The sequence below is a fragment of the Cannabis sativa genome, chromosome 2 (genome assembly GCF_029168945.1).
Source record: "Cannabis sativa cultivar Pink pepper isolate KNU-18-1 chromosome 2, ASM2916894v1, whole genome shotgun sequence".
NCBI lineage: Eukaryota > Viridiplantae > Streptophyta > Magnoliopsida > Rosales > Cannabaceae > Cannabis > Cannabis sativa.
This window is the reverse complement of record NC_083602.1, coordinates 5114307-5129504: the sequence shown is the minus strand read 5'-3', so window position 1 is coordinate 5129504 and position 15198 is coordinate 5114307.

Below are 15198 nucleotides of genomic sequence, written 5' to 3'. Positions count from 1 at the left end.
AATGTAAAATAGAGGTAAACATTAAAACAAATAAAATAAATAAAGTGGGTATACAATATAATTTCCTCATTCGAACCCTTAACCAAAATAATGATTGATGCTAACAAATACATCCCTAATACTTCTAAAAGAGCATGTTATTGGGCACCAGTGGTGCTTAGCACCTATAGACATGTCGCCTTACGATTAGCTAGCGATATTCCATAAAAGTTATTATATTAAATTATATGGGACCAATACTTTTTTTTTGAACATATATGAGACCCAATACTTAATTGAACCAATAGCAATAATAACATATAAGAGGATACTATACACCATTAATTTTTTTTTAGCATTTCTATTTTTAAAAAGCCTTTTAATCTCTATTTACTTCTTATTCTCTCCTTTAATATGCACTTTAGGGGTGGGCATCATCCAATCTAATCCAATTTAACAGAACCGATCCAATCCAATCTAATTACAAAAAGTTGGATATTTAATTACAATTGGATTGGATTGGATGCTAAAAGTTGAATTCTAATTATATTGGATCAGTTATTAGATGTCAATCTCAAAATCCAATCAAATCTAATTACATTTATATATGTTAAAAAATTATTTATATTATAAAAAAAATAATATATATTTATTATATTTTTATTAGATTTTTTTGTGTGTTGAATTTGTAACACTTAATTGTTTTGTGTATTTATTTTCGTGATGTTTTGTTCTATTTTATTACTTAAAAATATTGTTGTATTAATTATTTAAAATTTTTGACTACATTACACTTGTAACGATAGTATCTGTATGAAATATTAAACTTAAATAAAAGGTGATACTTAGTTTTTACATATTTTTTTTCATATTATATTTTTAAGTTAATATTAAAATTTAAGTGTGTAAATAGATATCCAATTAAAAAACTGATCCAATCTAATAATTGGATTGGATTGGATTTTGAAATCTAATTGAATTAGATTGGATGATGATTTTTTAAATCGAATGACTGATTAAATTGGATTAAATGAGAAAAAAAATTAGATTAAATCATATAATCACCCCTAATTCACTTTATTTTTTGGGTAGGTAGCCACTTTCATTGAAAGACTTTTTTAGTGGGGTATATAGGAAGATAAAATATTTGTTAATTTCTTTGGAAAATGAAGAGGCAGAGACTAGAGATTAGAAGGTAAATAACATGTAACACATGTGGATAAAAAAAATAAATTGAAAGTTCCATTAAATGAATAAATACTACTTTCAGTCTTGTTAAAAAAAGAAAAATACATCAATCCAGTGCCACAAGGTTTAGATATTTTTTGTTATTTGAAAAGAAAAAGTTTAAATAATTTTATTAATAATTGAAAAACAATAATATATAATGAATGTATTTTTCATTTTATTCTTCTACAAAAGTGGACAAAAAGTAAAGTTATTTTTTTCTTATTCATTTAAATGATAATAGCTTTTAAAGAAAAGTCAATAGAGCTTTCCAAAAATAATAATAAAAAAAAAAACAGTTGAAAGAGTAAATTATTTTGGTAAATACAAATATTAAAAAAATATTCAATTAATATGATAATTTGATATTTCATAAAAATATATATATATACGGTAATTATATAACTTATCATGCTAAATTATTATTATTATTTGATTAGTTAGTATTTTTGGTTCCCGAAGTTTCACTTGTACTAAAAATAAATGATATATTTTAAATTTTTTTGGCCGTTAAATTTTTCTGAACTATTGAGATTGCTAAAATAAAGAATTTTTGTCTAATTTTATTTAATTTTACTAATTCGATGATTGTCCTTGTACTAAATTATACTCTTCGGATTTTCACATCTATCAAATTATGTCACTCAAACTTTGACATGTATCAAATCATGTCTCCTGAACTTTAATTCATGTTAGACTTTACTTACTAAAATTAGATAAAAATTCTTAAATCCAACAATCTTAATAATTCAAGGAGAATTTTTAACGGCCTTTAAAGTTCAGGAGACATGATTTGGTATATGTTAAAGTTCACAGGTAAAAATAAAAAAAAATATTTTTTTAATTTAAAAAACTTTTTGGAAGAAGGTATTTGTAGTTTCTCCCAAAATGACTTTTGAGAAACTATTTTACAAATTAAAATAATTTACTCACAAAAAGTAATTTTTTAATGATATTGAAACACTTTAAAAAATATTTTTTTATTAAAAAAAGATCTTTATATAATAGTTTTCCAAACAGTAAAAGTAAAACAAAGCTTGTACTTATTTTATATAGAAGCTTAACCAAATTAGAAAAATATTGGGTAATCATTTTTATTATATTCTCTCTCCAAATAAAGTGTTATTTATCATTATTTATTATTACTTTTATATTATTTTAATTGATAAAGATATAAAAAATATATATTATTTAAATGATATAAAGAAAAATATAAAGTAACCAATGTAAAAATGTGAGGTAAAACAAATAAAATGTAATTTTGGTGAGATATTTTAATTTATTATTTCTATTTTTGGCATCTTTTATTTGACAAAAATATTTTATTTATCAGCTATATTAATCTGATCTATATATGGAAGAGAATATGTTTAGCTTTTTTATTTATGGAAAATAAGACATAAAGAGTAAGTTTGATAACTCATTTTTTTTATATATATCCAGCTATATTAATCTGATCTTGTGTGAATTTCTTAATATGTTTGATCAGATTTCTTGTGAAGAAAACTGAAGCAAGACTTTTCTTTTCTATAAAAGGACTACTACGATTTTGTAGGTACAGAAACGAAAATTTCAGGATTGATTGAAGATCTATTTTAAGGAATTGTCTAATGAGTTGTGGTCTTATTCAGACCGTGTGTGAGCTGTCAATAAAGTGTATATATTGATTATAAATACACCTTATAACAATTAGGTCTTGTATCTCTTTCATACACTTTGAATTGTATTCATTTCTTAAGAAAATAGTGTCTTTGATTTGTGGAGAAGAGAGTGTTCGTCTCTTACTTTGTTTATATATATTTTGTATTGTCTTGAGTCTGTATTCAAGCCTAGAAAAGAAGAACAACAGTGCTACCTTCGGGAGAAGATTCTACAAAGCTTTCGGGAGATTGCTTTTCAAGTCTTGCTCCAAGAGGAAGCAAGCACTTTTCAAGGAGATCGAAGGGAGTTCGAGCACTTGAAGTTTCAATAAAATTCAATTATAAGGTGAAATGCATCAAGCTTGCGGTATACAATAAGAGGGAGTCTATTTATGCATAAGTAAGATTATCCTCTACATGTATAGAAGATGAAGGAACATCATTTGGAGATAAATTTGAAAACATTTCATCTAACAGTACTTTGCTACGTGGTTTGAAATATTTGATATATTCATCTTCCAAAAAAGTAACATATTAGAAATAAACACTTTCTTATAACTATAGAATAGTCCACCCACAGCATGCAACCTTAGTTTGTGGTTCTAGCTTTTCATCTTTCTTTTTTAAGATATGAGTGGGGCACCCCCATATTCTGTAATAATGTAAGCTAGGCATACGACCATTCCATAATTCTAAAAGTATCTTGAAAATAAACTTACACAGGACAACATTTAAAATTTCAATAACTATTTTTAAGGCATATCCCCAGAAGGACACTGACAAAGTTGATTAGTTAAGTAGAGACCTAACCATTTTCATAAGCGTCCGATTTCGACGCTATGCGACACTATTTTTTTGTGGAGTAGATGGGGGCAGTTAGATGGGATGCAACTATCAAGTTTAACTAAATGATCTTTAAATTGTATATCCAAATATTCTGCACCCCTATCAATTCACATGATCTTTAATGTTTTACCTAATTAAAATAATAACAAAACTTAAATAGAACATTGAATATTATATTTCTATAACTAAAAGTATTAGAACTATAAAATTAAAACTACATACTAATTTATTTATAAAATATAACATAAAAATTTAAGTATAATAATTCATTTTTTAATATGATTATCTGTTTAAAATATCGTTAAAAATTATATAAATATAATTGAAGCTATGAAAAATATATATTAGTAATTGACTCATTAATTGTAAAAATAAATGTGATAAAATAAATAAATTCGAGCTAAAATATGAAAACAGGCCAGCACGGCATGATTTATATTTTTTATAGCATGACACGACATGATCCATATTTTAAAAAAAAAAAAAAAACAATATAATATAAGTCGCGCTAGCACGACACCAACAAATTTACATCATTAGTTTGTACCTTTTGTCATTGTAAAAAAAAAAAAAAAAGGCAATAAACAATAAGAATCCTAGGAAGATAGAATCATACAGTAAATCTCATAAAATTCACTAACTTTTGTACTTCTTTTCTTAGAAAAAAAAAAATAACAATAATATATATAAACCTAGATCACACAAATTAATGTGTGAGATTCTCATTCCATATAAAGATTACCCACTTCCTACCAAATATTAGGCCTAAAAATAAGTTTGAATACATGTAAAACTCAGTGCAATAAACAACACAACATCACATGTTATAAAATAAGTTTGGAAAGAAGATAATGTTTGATTTAACTTTATAAAATAATAATAATAATAATAATAATAATAATAATAATAATAATAATAATAATAATAACACAATTGTGGTCCAAGAAAAGTAGAAGCAAATAATAATAATATAATAATAAATATGATATGGTGAGAAATTGAAGAGGGAACATGACGGGTACGAGGGTACAAAATGTCATTATATATGCGCACTGCGCACCCATGCCTACTTGCACGGAAACCACCGTCACCGTCACTCCTCCCCTTCACCTTTTAAAAAGAATATACATATAGGTCTCTATTCGTTTTAGTATCCGAAATAATTTTTTAGTCAAATTTATTTTCACGATCATGTAAATTATAATTATTTAAGATATCTTGTAAAATTTTAAGATTTTCAAAAAAATTTACACGGCGAAAATTGTGTTTAAACAGTGTGTTGCACGCGTAACTTTTTTATTTTATATGTGTATAAAATAGACTGCTTAAACATTATTTTTTATATTATAAATTATTCTAAATTTCTCAAAATTTTGTAAAATATTTTAAATAGCTAATACGTACATGCATATGAAAAAAAAATTAGATTAAAAAATTATTCTAAATGCTGAAATAAATAAAAAGTGCATCAATACATCCTTTAAAAGAGGTACATTGTAGAATCACTCTCTTTCTTCTTAGAATCTCTGAGGCTTGAGGCTTGAGACTATGAATATTATTTAGTAGTATATATTAAATTTATATATAAATAATACTAAGTGATATATATATAATTTACACTAATTATTTTAATTTTAAATGATAAATGTAATATTCACTATTAATCATTCATATATTATACATAAAAAAAATTGTATGATTAATGTTTTTTAATTAATTTAATTGAAGAATCTAGTGTAACATTATCTTGAGTTACAAAAGAATAAATATTAAAAAAAAAGATAGTGAAATAATGTGAGCATTAAAAAAATTAAAATTGTAAGAAACCAATCTGAGATTAGTGTAATTAAAATATATAATATGTATTACAATGAAATTTTTCTTATTTTTTTGTACCCAGCACGATATGATTCGTATTTTTGCAAGCTTTTATGTGAGTTGAGCCGACACGACAAACACGTATTTATAGTTTAAAATAGGGAAACACTATAAAAAAACAAACTATCTTTAGTGACAACCTTTTAATCACAACAAAATTTTCTTGTGATTAAATATAGTATTTAAATACAAATTGTCACTAATGTGCCGTTTGGCAACACTTATGTTTTTAAATTTTTTAATCACAAAATGAAAGTAAAATTTTTGTTTTTAAAAAATTTATTTTTGAAAAATAAAAATGCATTCTGTAACCACTTTTGTTTTTCAATTTTAAAAACAGAAAATAAAAGTGTGTTCTATAAAGTTCGTTTTTATTTTTATTTTTTGATTTTATTTAAGTCAAGTCTAGGTCCGGGGTCGGATTCAGGTGCAAGTCAGAAGCCGGGTTCAGCGCCAAGGCCGTGGGGAGGAAATTTGGGTCCGGGTCTGGTCGTAATCCAAAAGATTGATTAAGAAAAAAAAACTGTTTAAAAAAAATATTAAAAGTGATTTTTTTTGTTTTTAAAATTTTGATTTCTAATTATAAAATTGAAAAGTAAAAACAGTTTTATTAAACATGTTTTTGAAAAATATTTTTACTTTTTTACTTTTAAAAACAGAAAACTAATTAAAAAGTGTTACCAAACACCACCTTAGTTTTAGTCATAACATACAAGATTGTAACTAAAAACATATTTAGTTCAATAAATTGTAATTTTTGTGACGAATACTTTTAGTCACTGATTTTTTAATCGCAACATAGAAATTATTATTGATAATTGGTTACAATTTTTTATTTTTTATTTTCAATCACATATTTTATTGTGATTAAAAGTGAGATTTTTTATAATAAAAGTAACTTACGAGACTCTTAAGGGTATTATAAGAGCTGTTTAATTAATACTATAAATAGGTCCTATATGACTTTAATATTAGTTTTACATATCTTTATATATATATATATCTATTCTATATAAAGTGTGCCTATATAACTGAAATTTTTGGTTTATGAGAAATTCATGGGTGACTTTTTATTTTTATTTAATAAAATAATAAAATATTATTTATATATAATAAAATAATAATAAAACAAATCTCATTAATATTTGAACTGATATTTGATGCTAAATATTCGAGAATCACAACCCATTTAAAAAGAAAACAATTTGATACTCTGAGACTCTCAATTAAAAAAAAAAAGTAATATGCTCATCAAATTTGTATTTATTTTTATACATGGTGAAAAAATGAATTATCTTTCATATTATTCAATAGAGTAAAACAAGTTTTATATTGGTTTACTATTCAACAACCTTGTCAAGAATTCTTGTAAGTTGTAACCACAAAATTGCCAAGTCAAACCAACACTTTCATTGCAATATTCACAGACGAACTACAAAATTATTTCATAGTATTTACAGAACCGCACACCCCCAATCATCTTTAAAATGGATGTATCAGAAGCCATATCATTAACCTAAATTGGTTAGTTCTATTATGTTTTGGAACAAATCGTCTATAATATAAAAAACCCAAGTTTGAAGCCAAATCATCATACTTGTATCTTGAAACATTGTTCAGGAACCAAGATTTTAAAACACAATTGTTACCTCCTTAAGGTCAACCCACTCCCAAGTCTCATTTGTTGTATTTAATTATATCATAGACCAAAGAATGCCGGCCCTGTAAATAATAAAAAAATCAAACATGGTTTAAATCTCAAGGCAATAGAGCCTTTTCCGTTAAATCTAAAAGATACATAAATATACAAGATAAAAAAGCCAATCTAAGAAGTGGGTGCCACGTTAAAGCTAAGGAAACATTAAGCAACTGTTAGGCTTGTTTTACAATTTATGGTGTTTTAAAAGAACATATTGAAACATAAACACATAAAAAAACCTCCACATCATTTAATTTTTTTTAAGGTAGTGTTTTACTAGGGGATCTAGCGAGTTTCGCCCCTTTGCTAATGGCCTCTAAGAGTTCAAATTCCAGTATTGTATAAATCTTCAATTTGTTCTATTTCTTATATTAAATGAAATTTTGCTATTTTTTTTTAATTTACAACTTTATTGTTTATATATTATTAGGGACATTCATGGAAATTAGGGTTTCTTTGAAATATACAATTAATGAGCATTACTTTTTGATCATAGTGTGTTTTCCATGGCTGAAAACCTCAATAATCTTTATCATTTGATATCAAATAAAATAAAATTATCATGATGTATACATTATGGTTATTTAATGAGTAATTAGTGTGTTGAAATTGTCAAGCTGATATTTAGAATTATTTATAATTGAATTGTTTCTTTGTCAAAATTAATATTAAGTATATTTATATGTTTATAGGTTTATCTATTTTCTCTTAGATCAATTATGCTCATATAGCAATAGAATCATACTCATATAGACATGTTGTTTTTATTTTGTAATTTAGATCTTCTTAGTCATTATTTAGTTCACTTAAACCTTTTCCGATTATGCTAACTGAAGTTTTGTTTCTTTTAAGTACTTCATTGTAAAGATCTGTATTACATGTATTATTTATTTTTGACTATGAGGAGGTGGATTTCTTTATTGGGAAACATATAGCGTGACAAATTATTGTTCATATATTTAATAATTATTTTTGATTAATGAGATTCATATATATAACTGTGTATATTGAATTCTTTATTCAAATAATTATTTTTAATTTTTACGTGATTATTTATTGTTCTTTATTCAAATAATCTCACCTAATAACTAATAATGTTTTTTCTTTAATTTTTAATTGTATCACTTTCAAATAACATAGAAAAAAATTAACATAAAATTTAGTATACGTGCCTCGCACGTAGTTTTTGCTAGTATATATATAATGTAGCTATCTAACAGTTTTTGTTGGTTGAACGGAATATTTTAAGAATATAAGAATATTTCGTTAAATTTTAATAGTGTTAGTAGGGTTATTTAATATAAATATATAATTATTAATATTATTTATTTAAATATATGATGATTTTAGTTGACTTGCACTTAATTTAAATATATATAAATATTAATATATTGTTTGTAATATTATTATTTTTTTATTGTTATTTTTAATATTAGAAGTATGTTCAATTTTAATATTTTTAAATTTTATATTTATTTTTTTTTTAAAAAAAATTATAAACTTTAAATATTATTTTTTAGAACTATAAAAAAAATTAATAAGTATTGATTTCCTTTAATTTATAAAATTTTAAAATACACAAAGCAAAAATAAAAACTAAAAATATAATAAGTATAATTACACGTAACAATAATCTAATTTTAATATAATTAGGTGGCGTTTGGTAACACTTTTTTAATCAGTTTTCTGTTTTTAAAAGTAGAAAAGTGAAAATATTTTTCAAAAACATGTTCTATAAAATTGTTTTTACTTTTCAATTTTATAATTAAAAATCAAAATTTTAAAAACAAAAAAAAATCACTTTCAATATTTTTTTAAACAGTTTTTTTTTCTTAATCAATATTTTGTATTACGACTAGACCCGGACCCAAATCCCCTCCCTACGGCCCTGGCGCTAAACCCGACTTTTGACTTGAACCCAAATCCAACCCCAGACCTAGACCCGACTTAAATAAAATCAAAAAATAAACTTTACAGAACACACTTTTGTTTTCTGTTTTTAAAATTGAAAAACAAAAGTGGTTAAAGAACGCATTTTTGTTTTTCAAAAATAAATTTTTTAAAAACAAAAATTTTACTTTCATATTAAAAAATTAAAAAACAAAAGTGTTACCAAACGGCACCGTATATAAAATTTCTAACAACAAGCTATTTTTATTATGTTTTATTATTATTATATTCTGATTATAACACTAATTTCTTTAATAATTTTTTTAAGAATAATTTCTTTAGTAACTTAAATATTTATCACAAAAAAGAATAAGAAATTTAGCATTATAATTTAGCTTTTTTCTTTATCACTAATAATTGAATATTGTAAAATGAAAATAAGAAAATGTGTGATGAATTGATTTAATTTATCACCTAATTATACTTAAATTGGATAAAACTTTAAAAGCCAAATTATATTGTATCTTATCAATTTAATCAAAAAAAAAATTAGAAAAATTGAGTTATAAAATGTAACTTGAATTAGATGTATGAAAAACTACATAAAACTATACATATAATAACAATACTAATACTGTGATTTCAATAAAATAAAATAAATTAAACAATACTACTGCCACTCAAAAATAAGTATTGTCTTCTTACATTTTTTATAGTGTACTTAAAAGACGAGTGTACAATGAACCCTTGGGAATTTTAATTTTCTATACTTAAAAAACTTAATTTTTTTTTTATACCAATACATTTTACACTATAAAAAATATGACACTTTTTTCAAAACCCCAAAAATACCCCCTCTATCTACTTCGTCTCTCTCTCGGACCGAACCAAAAAAAAAAATGCACAGTGGTCCGATAGTCGGACCATATTTTGGTCGGACCCCATCGGACCACTGTGCCTCTCTCTCTTCGTCTCTCTCTTCGTTTCCCTCAAACCGAAACAAAAAAAAAATGCACAGTGGTCCGATGGTCGGACCCATGGTCCGACCATCGGACCATTGTGTATTTTTTTTGTTCGGTCCGAGAGAGAGAGAGAGAGAGAGAGAGAGAGAGAGAGAGAGAGAGAGAGAGAGAGAGAGAAAGAGGGGGCTGTGTGGTTGAGGCTTCGGGTCCGACAGAGGGGGCTGGGTGGTCGCGGTTGAGGGTCGACGGAGCTGGGTTGGTCGGGGTTAAGCGTCGACGAGCTCGGTTGAGAAAGGGGGCGTCGGCTGTGAGAGGGGGGCTGGGTTTTGTGGTTCGGCTGAGAGAGAAGAAGAGAGAGGGTGATGTTTTGAAATGTGAGGGGTAGTTTAGGAAAATTAGTAAAGTGGTCATATTTTTTGTAATGTAAAATGTATTGGTTTAATTTTTTTTTTTTTTTAAAGTTTTTTAAGTATAGAAAATCAAATTTCCCTTACTATTTTGGATACGAATAGTTATAATTTTAGTTTTTTTATATGATCTATTATATTGTAATAATTTAAAATATAAAGAAACACATGTGTAATTGATTGTATGAACTTTATTTTGAACATATTAAATTATGAGCTGTAATATCCAGATTAAAATAGTATTTAATTTTTTTGTTTGGGATATTAATTGTGCGTGGATAATTATTTCATTTATTTGTGTTGTTAGTGAGTTGAGATTATTGCTTAGAGTTGTTGTACCAATTTTCTAGAGAGAGTTAAAGTTGTATTAACTACGAAATTAAAATATTATGGTATTTTTACAAGGTAGGTAATCGTTTAATTAAAGCCCAATATGAAAGTTTATTAGGGATTTATAAATTATTTACTGAATTTTAATTAATGGTATAAGTGATATCAAATAACATTATTATAGCATTAATATTAAAAATTCGTAGGTTAATGTTAAAAATTCGTAGGTGTGGATAAATTCGCAAGATTAAAAACTGTTTTCCTAAAACGATCATATCTAGAGTTCTAGAGCTCAGATTTAAGGTAATTTTAGTGAGTTGAAAAGATAATTCAAAGATCTATCAATTATGGAGAAATAGATTTATCGTAATTGTTGGAAATATTTTACCCGGATCTAGATTTACTACCATGTATGTTTCATTAACATCCTAATATGAATTCTAAAATAATGAAATAAACACATATAAAGTTTAGGAAACCTTACATTGAGTGCAGCGGAATATAATGACTCATTCCGTTCAGATCTCTAGCCCTTGATTCCTTTCTGTAGCAGAACATCACCAAGATCTGAACCTGGATCTCTTTCTCTCCTTCCTTTGATGCTGAATCTCCTTCATGTTGGTTGATTTTTCACAATCTTACACACTGTGATTGAGATACCACTTGATGTGTGTGGGCACTCACTCATTCACTCAAGGTTTTCGAAATTTAGAGAAGAAAAGAAGAGAGAAGGTGGCGGCTAGAAATTTTTCTCTGAAGGAATGAGATGTATCATCTTTTTCTGAAGCCATCACTACCTATTTATAGGTAACCACCTAGGTTTAAGTTAGAATTATTTGGCATTAAAATAATGAAAAATTAAATGATAAAAGCCTACAATAGTGGCCGGCCTGGGCTTTGGATAATGGGCCTCACTTATGCAATTTTGTTGTTTTATCATTTCTGCATCTCATTTTCTCAAAAACGCCAATTTTCAAATTCAACCATTTAAATGCCAATTTTAATTATTTAATAACTAAAAATTAATTATTAAATAATATTGTCATTTAATATATTTATTAATTAGACATATAAAGTCTCTTAATTAATAAATAAGCCTAGAATCTTTTTTATTTACAATTTCGCCCTTGCTTAGTGAAAATTCACAAAGTAAACATAGTCTAACTTTAGAATTATAATTGATTAATCAAAATCAATTAACTGAGTCTTACAAATAGTATGGTCTCAACTAGTATGGGGACCATGGGTCTATATATCCGAGCTTCCAATAAGCAGATCAAGAATTTATATCTTAAATTCACTGACTTATTAATTCTTCGTTGAATCCACGCATAGAACTTAGAATTGCACTCTCAGTATATAGAACGCTCTATATGTTCCACGATATAGATACGTCATTAGTTATCCATTGTTATAATCCTAATTTGATCAATGACCCTCTAATAGATGATCTACATTGAATAGTCACTAAGTTATCGTTACACCTTCAATGTGTTTTATCCTTAAAACACTTAGCTCCGTATAAATGATATTTCAGCGAAGTGAAATGAGATCTCCACTATTTATCTCTGTTTAGCCAAGCTCGAAGGATATCATCGTTTCACTTCTAAATTCCTATAGAAGTTATAGACTCCATATTTATGTTAGTGCTCCCACTCAATTATACTATCATGTTCCCAAAATGTACGTATCACCCTGACCCAAAAGTAGGCTTAACTAACAAATCAAAGAACATGTATAATACTCTTGAGATCGAACCTAAACATATCAGGATTAAGATCATTTGATCTAGGATCAACAAGTGATATTGAATTGAATAGATATTACGGTAAATTTTAATATATCTAATCAAAGTTCAATATCGATTTCTTCCGATGTATACTCCATACATCCGATGCTGGTAAACTTTGACAATACCCTGGAAAGGACATAACACTTATCCAAGGTGTAAGAATACCTATCGCTGATTATCATGTCAGTCTAAATCCAGTGAACTGACAAATCAGGGAATAAACTTTCGAACATATAATTAAGATTATATTCCACTGTATTGACAACACTATAATCACAAATTGATATGTTCTAGACTTAAATAGAATTCATACATTATGTAAATAATCATGAAATAAATCATGTGAACCATGCAACATTAAATGTTATTTCTGATCTTTATTAATAAGTAAATCTGATTATATTGAAATGAGTTTTATTTAGGGCATAAAACCCAACAAACTCCCACTTGCACTAATATAAAACAAAATGTGCATTTCAAATAATCTCAACACCTTGATATACAAATCAAGTGTAGTAGTAGTAAACTCCTCGTAATAGGATCTGGCAGGTTGAATTAACCACAACTTTTTCTCCACCATTACTCTTCCTTAATCACAAAATCCTTGATAATGTGAAATTCCTCTCTATATGTCTACTCTCTTGGGATACTGGATTCTATACTTTTGGCAACTACTTTTGGTTATTCAGGAAATAACACTAGTAGTTAAGACAGGTTGGAACGGTGCCACAAATGTATAGAACTTTCCTTAGACTGAATAAGTACCTTTCCTGCAACTTTAACATTCAGTCTCTCTCTGGTAGACCTAGAGATTTCAGATAGGTTTTTACACTTCTCCAAAATCACTACTCCACCCCCAGAGTAATCACCATCTTATCAGCAGATTTTCTAACACAAAGGCAAGTCTCGAAATCTGATGTGGTGTAGTCTAAGAGTTTTAAACACACCCTTATAGACTAACATATAGTTCCTCTTCTTAATCTTAAGATTTACTTGATTGTCTTCCAATGTTCTTCTCCTAGATTAATCTGATACCTACTCATTACTCCCACTCAACAGCAGGTGTCTGGTCTAAGGCATACTAAGGCATATCTGAGACCTCTCACGGTTGATTTAAGAAATTCTTTCATGGCTTTATCTTTTCTGGAATAGTTGAGACTTTTCCTTAGATAAATAAAATCTATGCCTAGAAGTCGAGAAGCTTCTATAGATTGCCATTAGAAAGAAAATGCTTCAGCATCTTACTAAAGTAAGTTGCTTGCATTAGAGTAAGTAATTACCAGGTATACCACAAGCCATAGGTTTAGATAAACTCAAACCTATAATACTAAGAACAAGATGTTTTGTTAAGTCCATTGAATAGACTTATAAACTAAAATTTCTTTTTATGTCCTTGTAATAGAAAACTTTAGGTTACTCCATGTGAATGGATCAAACCATAGTTCTATTGGCTTTTCTTCTTAGTTTCTTATCTTGACAATCCATTACTTGTTTAAACTCACAATGGATTTTAATCACTAGTATCTTCCAAGTCATAAGAAGTGAAGTTCCTTGAAACTCTCCCACTACGACAAGGTACCGTCAATTATGTCTAAGAAAACTAAATGGTATTAACCTCTTCGGTTGTGACAAGACAACAGAGGCAGTGAGATCATCATATGTCAAATAAGATGATAGAACACTTTTGGAATCAAGAAAAAATATCTCCTTTAATTGCTACTTTATTTTCAGACTTAGTCATTTTTCTTAGAAAAGTTGTATTTGTTTAAACAAACACTTTCTTATCTAATGACTATGGGATGGTCCACCCCTAATTATTTAGAATAGCTAACAAACATGCAAACCATGGTTAACTGTTCTAGCTTTTCTTAAGATTTCGATTAGGTCATTTTAATAGATTTTGTCACACGTGACAAATAAAATGATAATGTGATTGTTTAGACTATTCACGTATATCCACCACATGTATAATTTAAAAATAAAAAAAATGTATTTTTTGAAAAAAAAAACATTAAACTAAAAACAATTATTAACTGGAAAAAATTAAATAAAACTAAATTACAAAATTTTAAATTAATTATACATGTAGTGTTGAAGTACCAATAATATAAACAGTCATATCATAATTTTTTTTAATAACATGTGATAAAGCTTAATAAAAGGACCACACTTTACAACATAACAAAATTTCCAAGGACCATTTTTAACTGGTTAAAAAATTTATAAAACACAATAATATATAAATTTGCCATATAATAGGAATATACCCTTACCCTTCACATACAAAAATTAAAACTAAAACTATATATCTTGACATTGAAAATAAAATCAAAATTAAAAAAAAAAGTACGGTATCGTTTGGTAACACTTTTGTTTTTCAATTTTTTAATCACAAAATGAAAGTAAAATTTTTGTTTTTAAAAATTTTATTTTTGAAAAACAAAAATGCGTTCTGTAACCACTTTTGTTTTTTCAATTTTAAAAACAGAAACAAAAGTGTGTTCTGTAAAGTTCATTTTCATTTTCATTTTTTGATTTTATTTAAGTC